The following is a 14868-nucleotide window of genomic DNA, read 5'->3' on the forward strand; positions in this document are numbered from 1 at the left end:
GTATTATAAATTCAATATACGCGATATAATCCGTTTTCATAGTTTTATTTCATGAGTAACTATCGCGGTAACCGAAGAAAATATTCATTTCATTAGACGTGACTTAAACACAACTTAAGTCCCGCTTTAAAGTACAAGTTAAAATGAAAATGCCCACATTATGGCGCTCATGGTCACAAAAGTCACATTACATCAGTTTGCCCAACAACTCGACTCGACCTACACGAGTGTTACACAACAGGATAGAGCGACACATGTGACGAGGGTCCGCACGTGCCGCCATATTGCATCTGATCACAAATTGCTGAAGTCTCGGATAGCTTGGTGAATCGTAGCTTACTTAATAAGTAAGGGCATGTGCGAGGTAATAATTCCATAATATCATAATAGAGTTTGTATGTCTTTCCAATCACGGAACAATAGTGTTCCGGTCATTTGGGAGGCGTGCGATGAGCCGAAGCCACCACGTAGAGTCCCTTTTGATACTAATGAACAGTAGGCCGAGCACATAATCGGCGCGACAGTATCTCGCCGCGAGATAGACTACCCGTGTTTTACTAACTGTATGAATTAAAGAGGGACGGTTAGTCTATGTCGCGGCGAGATACTCTCGCGTCAATCAAAGAATTATTAGAATGAATCATGTGAACCATCCACGAGGGCAACCGTAAACAGCCATCGTAGATTTCGAAGTTCCACTATCCCTCTTCTGGCTCCATCATCAGAACAGCTCGATGGTACAAAGTATCAAAGAAGTTATAAATTTAAACGGTTTTGTATTTTGCCGCTATACTTACTCAACCTCGTATCTGCAACACTCATTTGATGACAAAAACACCTGTATTCCGAATGATAGAAAAGCGACATTTCCATCAAATGATTGTTGCAGATATGAGGTTGAGTAAGTATAGCGACGATTTGTCATTACTTGCAGTTTCAAATGGATATGGCTATTAGAAGTAATTTAAAATCCACTTTCAAGATTTTATTACATTTGTTAGTTACAAGTGTAATAAAACTATGAAAACGGATTATATCGCGTATATTGAATTTATAATACATCCCGACGTTTCGAACTCTTTACACTCTCTTTACTTTTTGTAAAGAGTTCGAAACGTCGGGATGTATTATAAATTCAATATACGCGATATAATCCGTTTTCATAGTTTTATTTCATGAGTAACTATCGCGGTAACCGAAGACAATATTAGTTACAAGTGTGTTAAAAAACAGTAGCACATCTACTAGAATTGAAGCACGCTAAGTTTTCAAATGCTAGAATTCTACTACGGCAAGAAAAGTATGTACCTTAGATTATGTATGCGCTATTACTGCCAAGCATAGAGTAACTTATACTAGAGCGGTACTGTCATAGTAAATTTTGTAACCCCAGTAACTGCCATCTGTCGACACACTTTAAAACTAAAAATGAAGATTTATAAAAATACGATAGAATGTATTTAAATGATTTTTTTTATTTGCATTAATTATTTTTATGATTTTGACCCATGTTCTTTCACTGATATGCGTTAAAATTGTTAAATGACAAACGAAACTGTCAACGCCATCTATACGACTGTAGGCCAAAACTAGTAGCGCCCTCTGAACGAGAATCAAATTTTCTTGATTTTCGAGGCACGTTTTTTCCTTAGACTGTATCCATCTATTACGGAGTTATATCTATCTTTGCTGCCAAGTTTTGTGCAAAGTTATCGCGTTCAGAGTTTAGCAAGTTGAACTGTCTCAAAATTCACTGACAAAACAAACCATATGAAAGACGAAACCCATGTTAAATAAAAATTCCTGTTTTCCTATAATATTACCGGCTGTATTCTAAAAAATGTTATAGTAATCCCACGTCGCGCTAGTGATGTCGTTATCGTTAACACCTTCTGACAGCCGCCGAATTGGAATCCTGACCGGAGTTGATATTTAGCGGGAAAATAGTTAGAGAGCGACGCGTGTTGCAAATGTTGTAATGTGCCGCGGGAATTATTTGAGCGGGAAATTTGTTGGGAATATGTTTAAAGAACGTGTTGCTGGAAATATTCTGTAAAACGACATGGAATTTATGAAAAGAAAGCATAAATTAAAAATGTACTCTTTGTTGCGATCTAAAATGAAAGATATACAGTATGCGTTACAAATCTTGAAAGTAAACGTTAATCAATATGCAATGCCCAATCGGGCATACCAGTTGCAAATAAGTTGGTTCACATGTCTATAAAAAAACCGGCCAAGTGCGAGCCGGACTCGTGCACGAAGGGTTCCGTACCATTACGGAAAAAACAGCAAAAAAATCACGTTTGTTGTATGGGAGCCCCACTAAAATATTTATTTTATCCTGTTTTTAGTATTTATTGTTATAGCGGCAATAGAAATACATCATCTGTGAAAATTTCAACTGTCTAGCTATCACGGTTCATGAGATACAGCCTGGTGACAGACGGACAGACAGACAGACAGCGGAGTCTTAGTAATAGGTTCCCGTTTTACCCTTTGGATACGGAACCCTAAAAAATGAATTTACTTAGTATAATTCTCTTGCGTTGGGAATGTTCACAGGTAAGTTGCCACAAATAATTCCACCTGAAAAATATTTCCTAGCCGGGGGAACAAACACCACTAGGTATTAGCGGCATATTTACAGAGTTGGCTCTTCGTCGACTCGGAATAATTGGGAATAGCGAAAATTATTGCGAATAAATTAAATTTATGATAAAAGAGCGATTTACGGGTGTGATTTGAAATATTGTTAGCTTGAAAGAGGGGCGTTAAAATAAATATAACACTACCTTCTGGTGCATAATCATTCATTTGTGAGTTTTATATTACGATACTATATATGTTAACATTAGTAGGCTTTAAATAAATAATATAAATATTAGGGGACATCTTACACAGATCAACCTAGCCCCAAACTAACCAAAGCTTGTACTATGGGTGCTAGGCGACGATTTACATACTTATAACATAGATAAATATATGTACTTATATACATAGAAAACACCCATGACTCAGGAACAAATATTTGTGTTAATCACACAAATAAATGCCCTTACCGGGATTCGAACTACCTACTAGGCCAGACCGGTCGTCTAATAAAAAGGGAGTATCCCATTTTGTTGCAACAAATAATTCCCGAAAATATTTCCTAGGACACCACTACACCTACAGGAATATTTACAGAGTTGGCGCCGCGCCGCGCGCCGCCGCCACCTAAGTTAGATGAGTTTCGTCGACGGTTCGGAATAATTGGAAGCAGGACGTTTTTCACGCAATGCGGTTGGCGGGAGCGGAAAATATTGCGAATAAATTACATTTATGATAAATGAGATTTACGTGTGTGATTTAGTTGTTTTTAACTTCCATGTGAGGATATGTTTATTGTTTACATTTCAGTTTTTTCAACCAAAGGGGCAAGAAATTTGCTTAAATTTTTACACGAATAACTTGACGCGTCCTTATAGTAAGCGACGAAGTGGTATCTTTTGAAACGTCATATATTTGGCATGATGTAGTGAACAATCCTTTGCCATCGTATTTTCTCGGAAACGTTCGTATTTATCATGCTGCTTCAGTCAACCTCAGTACTTTTTGTACGTAGACTGACTGAAATAGCATAATACGTTGGTGCGTTTCTGTGAAAATACGAGATGTAGTGAAAGGATTATTCGCTACACCTGTGTACTATTTTACGTTAATATCACAAAGCGTTTATTTTGAGATTTCATACTACAAGAAACATGTTTATCCTTAAACTGAAATAAATGTCATATACGAAGGAAAAAATTACCAAAGCCTCCAGTGTCCAGAGCTGGAATCGAACCAGCGTCCGCGTCCCCCGTTTACCGGACAGGTGCCTGAACCGCTCGGCTATCCGGTCACGGTGGCATGGGTCGAAATTTCCAAGTATATGACATTTATTTCAGTTTATAGTTTAAATAGTAGTGTGTCTACTTGAAAAAACACAAATTAAAATAATTTCATAGAAAATAATTGAATTTGTTCATAGAGATGTTTATCCTTTGTGCATTTGAGTATATTGGATGCACAATAAACTAGGCAACGAATTTGCACGTGTGAAACTTAATTATCGAATGCAAATCAATCGTACATGGTCGACGAGTTTATAAATAAATCCCGTCCATTATTTTAAAGCACATAAATACTTCATATTTGTTGATAGTAAACAAATACACTCCTCGCTCAGGGTAAGTAAATATCGTAGACAGTAAAAAATAAAAATATTTTTCCTGTACAGCCATTAGATATAGATAGATAGAATCTTTATTGACACACCTCAGTAAAAATATACAAAAGAGAAAAAAATACAATTGTGACGTTTTCAACCAAAAGGTACCACATTGTCGCTTGTCGATAAGGTTGATTTCGAATTGAAGCTATATGGAAATAGCGCCTTATTGACAACCGACAATAAGTACCCTTTTGGTTGAAAATGGCACAATTGATTAAATGTAGAGGCAGACAACAGGCGGTCTATATACTATGTTCTATATCAGATATTCGAATTTAAACTAGCGTGAGACATACTAACTTTAAGGTAATTTTGCGGTTTCAATCACGTATTTTTACAAACATGTCGCGCGAGTAACTAAAAATACGTGAGTGAAACCGCAAAATTACCTTAAAGTTATATCAGATATATTACAGTATGTAAAATTTATAGTCTTTGCAGAGTTAGTAATTAGTTTGGTCAGACTTTACTGCTTTTAAGATTTTTTCTATGTAAACTTTACGACGCGTTTTGTAAAGAGGTCCATTTTGCAATATCGTGTTTTTCCCAACGCCCCTCTGCCCCCTAGTGTCAGCAGGCGGTGACATCTCGCTCATTATGTTCCACAACAATGCTCGCTATTGCCTCCTGGCCTCTCTCTTGTTTGTATTTTCTAATGTACAGTGAGCTGCGAAATTGCATGGAGAATTTATGAATTGGTAATTGGTAGGCGGCTGATGGTACAGGATAGCCCAAAACAGATAAGCACGGAATAGATAGGTAATTCTTTGTACAGGAGTTTAAAGACATGGAAATCCTGGAAAGAGGCATTTGTCCAGCAGTGGACGCGAATAAATAAATAAATATTAGGGGACATCTTACACAAATCAACCTAGCCCCAAACTAAGCAAACCTTGTACTATGGGTGCTAGGTAGGCGACGATATCGTGTCGTATGTACGTACTTATATACATAGAAAACACCCATGACTCAGGAACAAATATCTGTGCTAATCACACAAATAAATGCCTTTACCGGGATTTGAACCCAGGACCGTCGGCTTCACAGGCAGGGTCACTACCCACTAGACCGGTCGTTAAATATGCTGAGAAGAAGATAACCCTGTACATAGCTTGGAAAAAAATTGTAGACAAAAAGTTTCTAGGACTTAACAAGCACTCAACTTGTCTTTGGCTTGTGTCGGATAAACGCCTGGCATCGACGTTCGACGGCTGCAGTGGCGGAAATTGATCCCGGGACCCGTCGGCGGATCCAGCCTCACCCGGACGTCCTGCCAGCCGCCACTGGCTGTAAACACACGTACAAATAACGTATATCAATTTAGCAGCTTAGGAAGCTTTAGCAATTAGATTTCGATTTTAGATTATTTACTTCAGGATAAAAATCACACTTTTTCATCAATGTCAAAATTATGCTTATCTTCATATGCCTTAGTGCTTCCAAAGCGATGGTGGCCTAGCGAATTTGGCGTCCGATTTTCAATCCGGAGGTGGTTGGTTCAAATCCTGGCTCGTATCAGTAAGTTTTTCTGAAATTGTTCCCCGGACTGCGTCAATGCACTGGGCAATGCGTCAATCGTTTTAACAGACAATCTGACAGCCTGACTGAATGTAAACACACGAACAAATCAGGTACCTATATGAAAAAGAAGCTTTAGGGTTTTCCATATATACCTTGATGATATGTTTCAGACAAATTCTAAATCACTTACGCATCTAATCCCTGTCTTTCTCTTCTTAGCCATTTTCAATCAGGCCTGTTTCATTTTTTGGTAATTTGTTCTGTTTTGCGCTCTTTGTGCCTATTTCGCACCAAATATATATTTAATCTGTCAAGTCGCCAATCAATTAATAGTTTTTAACGGCCCCTGCTATAGTCAAGTTGGTAGTGACCCTGCCTACGAAGCTGGAGATCCCGGGTTCAAATCCCGATAAGAGATTTGTTTAGCACGAATATTAAAATCATTAATGGCACTCCACTTAAAGTCGTAAGAGAATTTAAGTACTTGGGACACTGGGTAACCTCATCGCTAAAAGATGACGTAGATGTGGAAAGGGAGCGTAGGGCGCTGGCAGTAAGAAGTAATATGTTGATTCGTAGGTTCGCAAGATGTACTAGCAACGTTAAAATCACCCTGTTTAAGGCGTACTGTCAGTCATTTTACACTTGCAGCCTATGGATCAACTTTACTCAAAAAACTTACAGCGCCCTACGCGTCCAATATAATAATGCTTTTAGGATGCTGTTGGGGCTGCCGCGCTATTGCAGCGCTAGTGGTATGTTCGCGGAGGCGCGCACCGACGGCTTCCACGCCATCATGCGCAAGCGGGTGGCGTCGCTGGTGCGGCGTGTGCGCGGCAGCACTAACAGCATCCTAGCCACAGTCGCAGACAGGATAGATGGCGCTTTCTGGAAGTACTGGAGTAGCCTACATGTTTATAATAGTTAAAGTATAGATAGATTACATACATAGATATTATCACTAACATAGGTTAAGAGTTAATAGAATAAGTAACTAATATATTATGGAAATTGAATTTCTGAAATAAATAATTATTTAATTTAATTTAATTTAATTAAGTTTTGGATGTTTTCGATGCAAACAAGTGTTTAAATTATATAAGTATAGCCATAACATCTAAAGATCCCTTGAAGATAGAAGACTGAAGCCGACACTGTGTAATTCCATAACAAATGAACAACCTTAACTCTTCAGCGCAGCAATCTTTTACAGTAACCGATTCGTTTTATTCTTAATTGAATGGATGTCACCCTTCTCAGTTATGGTTTCCGGCCATTGTTCCTTTAATAAAAGCGATCGTTTCCACGCAAACGCTCACAAAAGCGGCGGGCAATATGATAAATGCAAAGCAAATTAATAAAGGGTAATTTAATAGGTGATGAAAACAAATCCCTCATTCCACGCCACTTTGATGTTGAAGTGAGGCTTCCCGAAGCAGTTTTAATTTTTCAATCTGCGCCGCCGACTGTCAAAGAAGCGCGAGTGGAAATATTCGTAGAAACCGAGAGGCGTATTCTGATAGTAATATTTTTCTTATAGTTGTGTCAAACAGCGAATACGTAGTGTGCTCTCTGTCACACGGGCGCGGGCGGCGTCCTGTTTCTTTTTTAATTGCTTCGCGTGTAGCGAGTGTTTAACACAACTATAGTCGGCATTTTCATTGCTGAAGGCCGTTCCATCGGTTTGCCGCCGTCTCTGACACATTTCGCAAGAAAGAACGGGAAAGATCATGCGCGCCAAGTGTCAATTTTGATCGAATTTTGTCAATTTTTATTTATTTCAAAAACGTTACCCTACAATATCGAAATTCGAAAGTTATTTAACAATCTTTGTTTTTTTCTTCTTTTTTTTGTTTATAAATAGTACCACATAATAAATAACCGAGTAAAGTTGGATTAAAAGTCCGAGTTAGAGGTTACTTTGGGAATTAATTGTATCGAGCGAAGTGTCATAACTCGTGTATCGGAAGCTATGATATTAAAGATAATATAGTCAAGAACTACATATATTTTTTCCACGTCTACGAATATCAGCGCCTCTTAGAAAAACATGATCATATAAGGAGATTTTTCGCCTTCTGGCTCAGGGAACCGCCATAATAAACACACATCTTAATAAACAAGTAGGTGGCCGGCCCCGTGTCGGGCCATCCATATTGGCAGTCTAATTGAGGATCGGTATCTGCAAGACGAATGGCCGTCGAAGGGTCCGAACCTGAACAATGCGAGGTTAGACGGGTGCGGACAGGGAGAAACATGTTGTGGTTGGTGGGCGCTGTTGAAATTTTTCACTTTCTGGCTCAGGGAACCGCCTGAAGGTCGTGCCCGTGTCTAGTTGAAAAGTTTCCTGCGTGATATACCATGCTCTTCCAAGTGTTTCTGTCCTCGGCGGACTTAAGGCCGTTCCATCGTTTTGCCGCTGTCTTTGTCACATTTCGCAAGAAAGAACGGGAAAGAACTTACGCGCCAAGTGTCAATTTTGATCAAATTTTGTCGGTTTTTATTTATTTTAATAACGTTACCTTACAATATCGAAATTCTAAAGCTATGAAATTACTATTTATGTTGAGATTGTTTTTTCTTCTTTTTTTTGTTTATAGTATCACATAATAAATAACCGAGTAAAGTAGGATTAAAAGTCCGAGTTAGAGGTGACTTTGGGAATTAATTGTATCGAGCGAAGTGTCATAATTCGTGTATCGGAGGCTATGTTGTTAAAGATAATATAGTCAAGAACTACATATATTTTTCCACGTCTACGAATATCAACGCCTCTTAGAAAAACATGATCATATAAGGAGATTTTTCGCCTTCTGGCTCAGGGAACCGCCTTAATAGCTTTAGGTATTGGCAAGCCGGTGATTGTTTTCATCAAGTCTGACCATCGGGTAGGCGATCGACCGCGTGCTCTTTTCTCGTCGACCTGACCAACAAAACACATGACAATATAACAGGTTCATAATCAGCATTTGCTTGCCTCTATCCCATTCACTTGGGGTCGGCGCAGCATGTCTTTTTCTTCCATTCTTTTCTGTCGCTCGTCATCTCATTGAATAGAATAAAATAAAATAGTTTTTATTCGTAAACACACAGACAATAGACATACATTAAAAGAACATAGTGAAAATAAAGTGTCACGAAATATACCCATCTCAGCATGCTACTGGCGACTTCCAGCGCTGATTTTCCCATGAGATCATAACTTTTGCATAACCATTGTTAACTTGCATTCGTTTTATATCATCTGTCACACAGTCCATTCCTCGGTTTTCCTTTTCTCTTACATCCAAATTCATTTCTTCAACCAGAAACGTCACTGTTGACACTGACAATAAATCCAGATCAAATTCATAACCTGGTATTAGAGTCAGAATACGCCAACGAGACAAATTATGATTCTGTGCAACGGAGCAATATTGGAGGCAAGATTTTTTGCTTCTTATATCTGAAATATTGCGCTCGGTAGTCTCGGTACGCACTCAAAGGGATACTAGGTTCTTGGGGAGGAAATCAATTACACCGTCTTAATTTCCTCGAAGATGAGATGCTGGAGACGATGGGGCTTCCGTGCCGATGTGCGACTGGGCTTGAATGAGTGCTTTATCAGTCGAGTTCATAAATATGTATACATTTCTACACCTTAATCCATTGCAATAAGGTGAAATAAAAACGGACAAGTGCGAGTCGGACTCGCCCCCCAGGGTTCCGTACTTTTTAGTATTTGTTGTTATAGCGGCAAGCCGGCAACAGAAATACATCGTCTGTGAAAATTTCAACTGTCTAGGTCAACATCACGGTTGATGAGATACAGCCTGGTGACAGACAGACGGACAGAGGAGTCTTAGTAATAGGGTCCCGTTTTTACCCTTTGGGTACGGAACCCTAAAAATGTATACATATTTATGAACTCGACTGTAAATTTTAGAGGCCTATTCGAGTTTAATTTAAATGTTGATTTCTTTTTTATTTGGTTTTGATATTGGCTTCGATATATGATTGTGGTCACCGCTTGCCATCAGGCGGGCCATGTGGTCGTTTGCAAACGATGTGGTATAAAAAAATCGTCTTTGGCCATTTTATTTAAAGTTGTAAATATACTTTTTTCAAATTGGAGAATTATTATGTTTTTTCTACTTAGAACCACTTTCGATCGTCATCGAAGAATAAAAGGGTCTCAAAATTTCCATACATTTTGCGTTCCATTTCGTTACCAGTGAGACCTTACTTCATAGGATCATTTCTATAGTAAGCTCTTCGCCAGGCTATTACAATACCTGGCCCCGTAGACAAGATGCCAATCGCTACTGTCACTGTCACACTAATATGGAAGAGTGATAGAGAGACACAAAGCGATTCGATGGCGAAGCGATAGCGATTGTCACCTTGGCTAGGCCGCCTGAGCCGACTATTTCGTTACCGCCGTATTAAAAATGCCAGCAGAATGCATTGGTGAATTTTGTCAACTATTAGGTTAGGATCGAAGGAGCGTGTATAAACTGTAGAGGGCAGCACATGAGACGATAGATTTATGGCGTGAGGCGTAAATGTGTAGTTTATGCTTCCAAAGTAGCCCACAAGATGGCAGCACTTGCTTTGGCGTGAAGTGTCTATGTACATATGATGTGCTTGTTTATGGTTCCGATTCAGGCTACAAGATGGCAGACCCTCCAACGCGCACGGTCCCTATTAGTATTGTGAGTAGAAATAACATAAAAATTTAAAAAAGTGTAGTGTCCAACTTTTAAATCAAAATGCCCAACTGTTTGGTGTAAAAAGGTTTTGAAATTTGTAAAAGCTTTTGTCGAAATTTAGCTGAAAATGGCATTTCATCCCGTCATAGCTAAAATATTAACAACTTAGTGAATGAAGTCCGTGCATTGGCAATTTGTTTTTGACGCATAAATGGCAATGGAAAACTTAACAAATTTTGATAGGAGCTGAAATTGCGAACGCATTCAACATATTTACTATGTTGGCACATTCTTATGTAACATTTTTTTACGGTTTTGATAAGATAAAGATAGTTTATTATTCAAGTAGGCATTTACAATGCGCTTATGAACGTCAAATAAAGCTACGCCGCCTCTGCCCCGAGAAGATTTAATATGGGACCGGCAAAAAACTCGGCGGGACACATCTTTTCATTTCAAAACGATACATCTTATAATTAAAATGCATTACGAGTAAATAAGAAAAAAATACAATTTAATTTACTATAGAATTCATGGAATTACATACAGTAGGTATTTTTCTTTATAGAAATTAGATTTAAAAATGTATGTGTACACCATAAGACAGTACGAATATGTTTATTAACAAACTTAAAAAATGGCTAATTGATAGAACTTATACTGTAATGCAATTATTCGACATACCCGACCTATGTACAGTCGCCATCAGATATATCGGAGCGGCCGAGAGACTCAAAAATATCTGAACACGCACCTAGCGCCATGACAATAGAGGCGTGTTCAGATATTTGTGAGCACCTTGGCTGCTCCGATATATCTGATGGCGACTGTACTAACTACTAACATGACATGCTATTTTAATCTTGACATAATTATTTATAGTGTATTTTTAATTTAATAAAAATAATGATTTATTGTAATTTTAATTCTAGACATAATTTGTTTTCATTCACCATTATGTGATGATAATAATTTATTTTCTGATGTTTGACATGTAATATCTTAAGAATATTATGAATAAATAAGTATGAGTATGAAAATTCCAAACAATCTAAAAGATTTAAAACTTGGAAAATTCAAGAAAGAACTGAAATTGCTATTAGTAAAAAAATGTTATTATAGTGTACAACAATTTCTAAATGATATTGACTTATAATTTATTGCGCTGACAAGTATATTTAATTTTATTGAAATTTTATACTGATCTCTCCTTGAAATTGTTTTCTTGTTACTTAATATTATATCAATTTTATATATGCATAAATTGTAATTTATAAAATAATTATGCATGATAAGCATTGTAAACCAATCGTACGCCTACAGGCAAAACATACAGGTTGACTGGAAGAGATCCCTTATAGGGATAAGTCCGCCTTTGTACATTGTATATATTTATGTTCTTTTATTGTGTTTGTAATCTGTCTTATGTACAATAAAGTGTTTACATACATACATACATACATAGTGTTCCACAACATGTTTATTTATAAGACCTAATTTTTGTACCTATGTTTTTAAGATTAAATGATTTATGATTATGATTATGAGTAAGACTTTGAAAACCGTCTTTAGGCATCTCGCGCTCGCCAAAAAGTTGTCGATATGATTTTGATTGCATTTCGCACACTAAGTAGCGTGAGCGATCGTCAAGTTCTTATCAAAACAAGCTCAAATCTAAACCTTAATAAAAATTTAAATACTAGTAAAACTCGGCCATATCGTTGCGTGTTCTACTTTCTATTGGAATTTCGACTGAAATATAAAATGCTATCAAATATGAACAAAATCCGTGAATAGACTTGTGTGCTTTGGGCGTGTTTTTAAAGCATCGATGCCACATATGAATGCTTTTAAATCGGGATCTGCCTCAAAATTTACTATTATGATTATTTTTTATATTTTGGAAAATGTAGGCTATCAAAGATAGATATAACTCCGTAATAGATGGATACAGTCTAAGGAAAAAACGTGCCTCGAAAATCAAGAAAATTTGATTCTCGTTCAGAGGGCGCTACTAGCTTTGGCCAACTGTCGTATAGATGGCGTTGACGGTTTCGTTTGTTATTTAACAATTTTAACGCATATCAGTGAAAGAACATGGGTCAAAATCATATAAATAATTAATGCAAATAAAAAAAATCATTTATCCATATATAAAATATCTAAATACATTTTATCGTATTTAAAAAAATATTTATTTTTAATTTTAAAGTGTGTCGACAGATGGCAGTGAATTTACAGGGGTTACAAAATTTACTATGACAGTACCGCTCTAGTATAAGTTACTCTATGTCTATTACTAATATACTTTACAGTACATATGGTGATACTTACTCGCATTAGTGCGTAAAGAGCACTTTTCGTGCATATGTCGAAAGTTTAAAGGGCCATATGTACTGTAAAACGTTGTACGATACACGTGCGAATAGGTAATTCGCAACTCGTGTCGATTTAAAACACTCCCCTTTTCCGCACTTGTATCGTAATAGTTATTTACGATACAAGTGCGGAAAAGAGAAAATTCGAAACGAGTGGCGATAAATTAAAACACGACCGCAGGGAGAGACTATTAGTGCGAGAAAGTAGCACCATATGTACTGTAAATAACTATTGTTGTGTCGTAACCCCGCTAAGAAAACTCATCCCTTTACTTACTATCATTCCAGTATTTTACTATCAGATTATTAAAGCACAATGAACAGTGAAGTCGTATCATATTTCAAAGCTCGTAACACACAAAAGCAACGAAAACACTTCCCTTTGTACAGAATAAACATTTAAAGAGATCTATTTTCATTCCTCTCGAGTGTATGTGAGCCGATTTTTATTTTGGGGCCTTTTTAGGGTTCCGTATCCACAGGGTAAAAACGGGACCCTATTACTAAGACTCCACTGTCTGTCTGTCCGTCTGTCTGTCTTTCCCCGTGCTGGATCTCTTTAACCGGACAGTTAAAATTTTCACAGATAATGTATTTTTGATCCCGCTATAACAACAAATGCACAAAAAAGTACGGAACCCTCGGTGGGCGAGTGCGACTCGCACTTGTCCGGCTTTATTTTGTCGGATTTCGAATAGTTAGTTTTTCGCGATTTCGTGGTTGGTCCCATATAGTAAAAGTTGCTCAGTATAATCCCAAAACCTCCCTGGCAACGGGAATGCACTTATTATTTAGCCATCCTGTATATATTTTTAATATTGTTCCAGTAAGTGGCCCATTCCGGATACACAAGTAGCAACCCTCGTATACGCGCGTGCGATAGAGATAGGAACAGGCGGGACAACGTGCAAAATTCTTGTGCTAAAGGGCTTATTACACTTTGCAAATATTAGTGACTTACAAGAGGGACTTCGCTATACGTGAGACGCGATAAGAGATACATCCTATCGTTTCTCACGTATAGCGTCGTCCCTCTTGTTAGTCACTAAATTAGGATAGTGTAATAAGCTCTTAAGCGTCCTTTCTTTATGAGTTGTTGCGCAGGAACTAGGGTGTGCACCGTGCACATACCGGTATTCCGGAATATCGGACAGATATTTATGACCTTGTTTACAGTGGCACTTTCACATTTTGTCGCTGCAAAGTCAACGTAGTTAGCTTAGATGGACTCTGCCTGCAAAAGAAAAACAAGTGCGAGTCGGACTCGCGTTCCAAGGGTTCCGTACATTACACAATTTAAACAATGTATTTTTTATGTGAAATGTCTTTAAAAACCCGTCGGTCGGATCAAAACCTAAGTAATTAAGTCCGACTCACGTCACGCTTGACTGCACATTTCTTATAGGTTTTCCTGTGATCTATAGGTAAAGATCTATTTTGTATATTTTATTCAAATTTTTTGACTCAGTAGTTTCGGAGATAAAGGGGGGGGGAATGGTAATTTTTTGCCTATTTTCTTGAATAACTTCTAAACTGTTTATCTTAAGATTATAAAAAAAAGTATTTGAGATTCTCACAATGAGCTCTTTCATTTGATATGTAACACGATATAGTTTGAAAAACTTTATAATTTAATTTTCTCATTTACCCCCCAAACTAGCTCCAGTGTTTAAAATTCATTTGTTTACGTTACATGTCCGTCCTTGGGTCACAAACTTACATATGTGTACCAAATTTCAACTTAATTGGTCCAGTACTTTCGGAGAAAATAGGCTGTGACAGACGGACAGACAGACGCACGAGTGATCCTATACGGGTTCCGTTTTTTCCTTTTGAGGTACGGAACCCTAAAAATAGTGGAATAATTTGCGCCGGACAGGCCGCATTGCAGCGGTTTTACGTGAAGGTGCTACCCTGCTACCTGCCGAGAATTCGTAAAGTGTAGTGTATATTTCCAGTATTTTCTTACAACTTGTATGTTTTCCAGATACTAGCAAGAGCTAGGAGGGACACTTTTTTC

The 14868-nt window shown here is 37.7% G+C and overlaps 1 protein-coding gene and 1 non-coding gene across 2 annotated transcripts in view; both read left to right on the plus strand.

The window, feature by feature from the left end:
- Window positions 1-14868, plus strand: part of LOC134747409 (neurobeachin-like) — a 951208-nt gene that overhangs the window by 385820 nt on the left and 550520 nt on the right. The gene's annotated exons all lie outside the window — the stretch shown is intronic.
- On the plus strand, window positions 9995-10088 carry LOC134747505 (small nucleolar RNA U3). Its single transcript, XR_010128340.1, has one exon. It is a non-coding gene; the product is annotated as a small nucleolar RNA U3 (small nucleolar RNA).

This window comes from Cydia strobilella, chromosome 14 (assembly GCF_947568885.1).
Source record: "Cydia strobilella chromosome 14, ilCydStro3.1, whole genome shotgun sequence".
In the NCBI taxonomy this organism is placed as follows: Eukaryota; Metazoa; Arthropoda; class Insecta; order Lepidoptera; family Tortricidae; genus Cydia; species Cydia strobilella.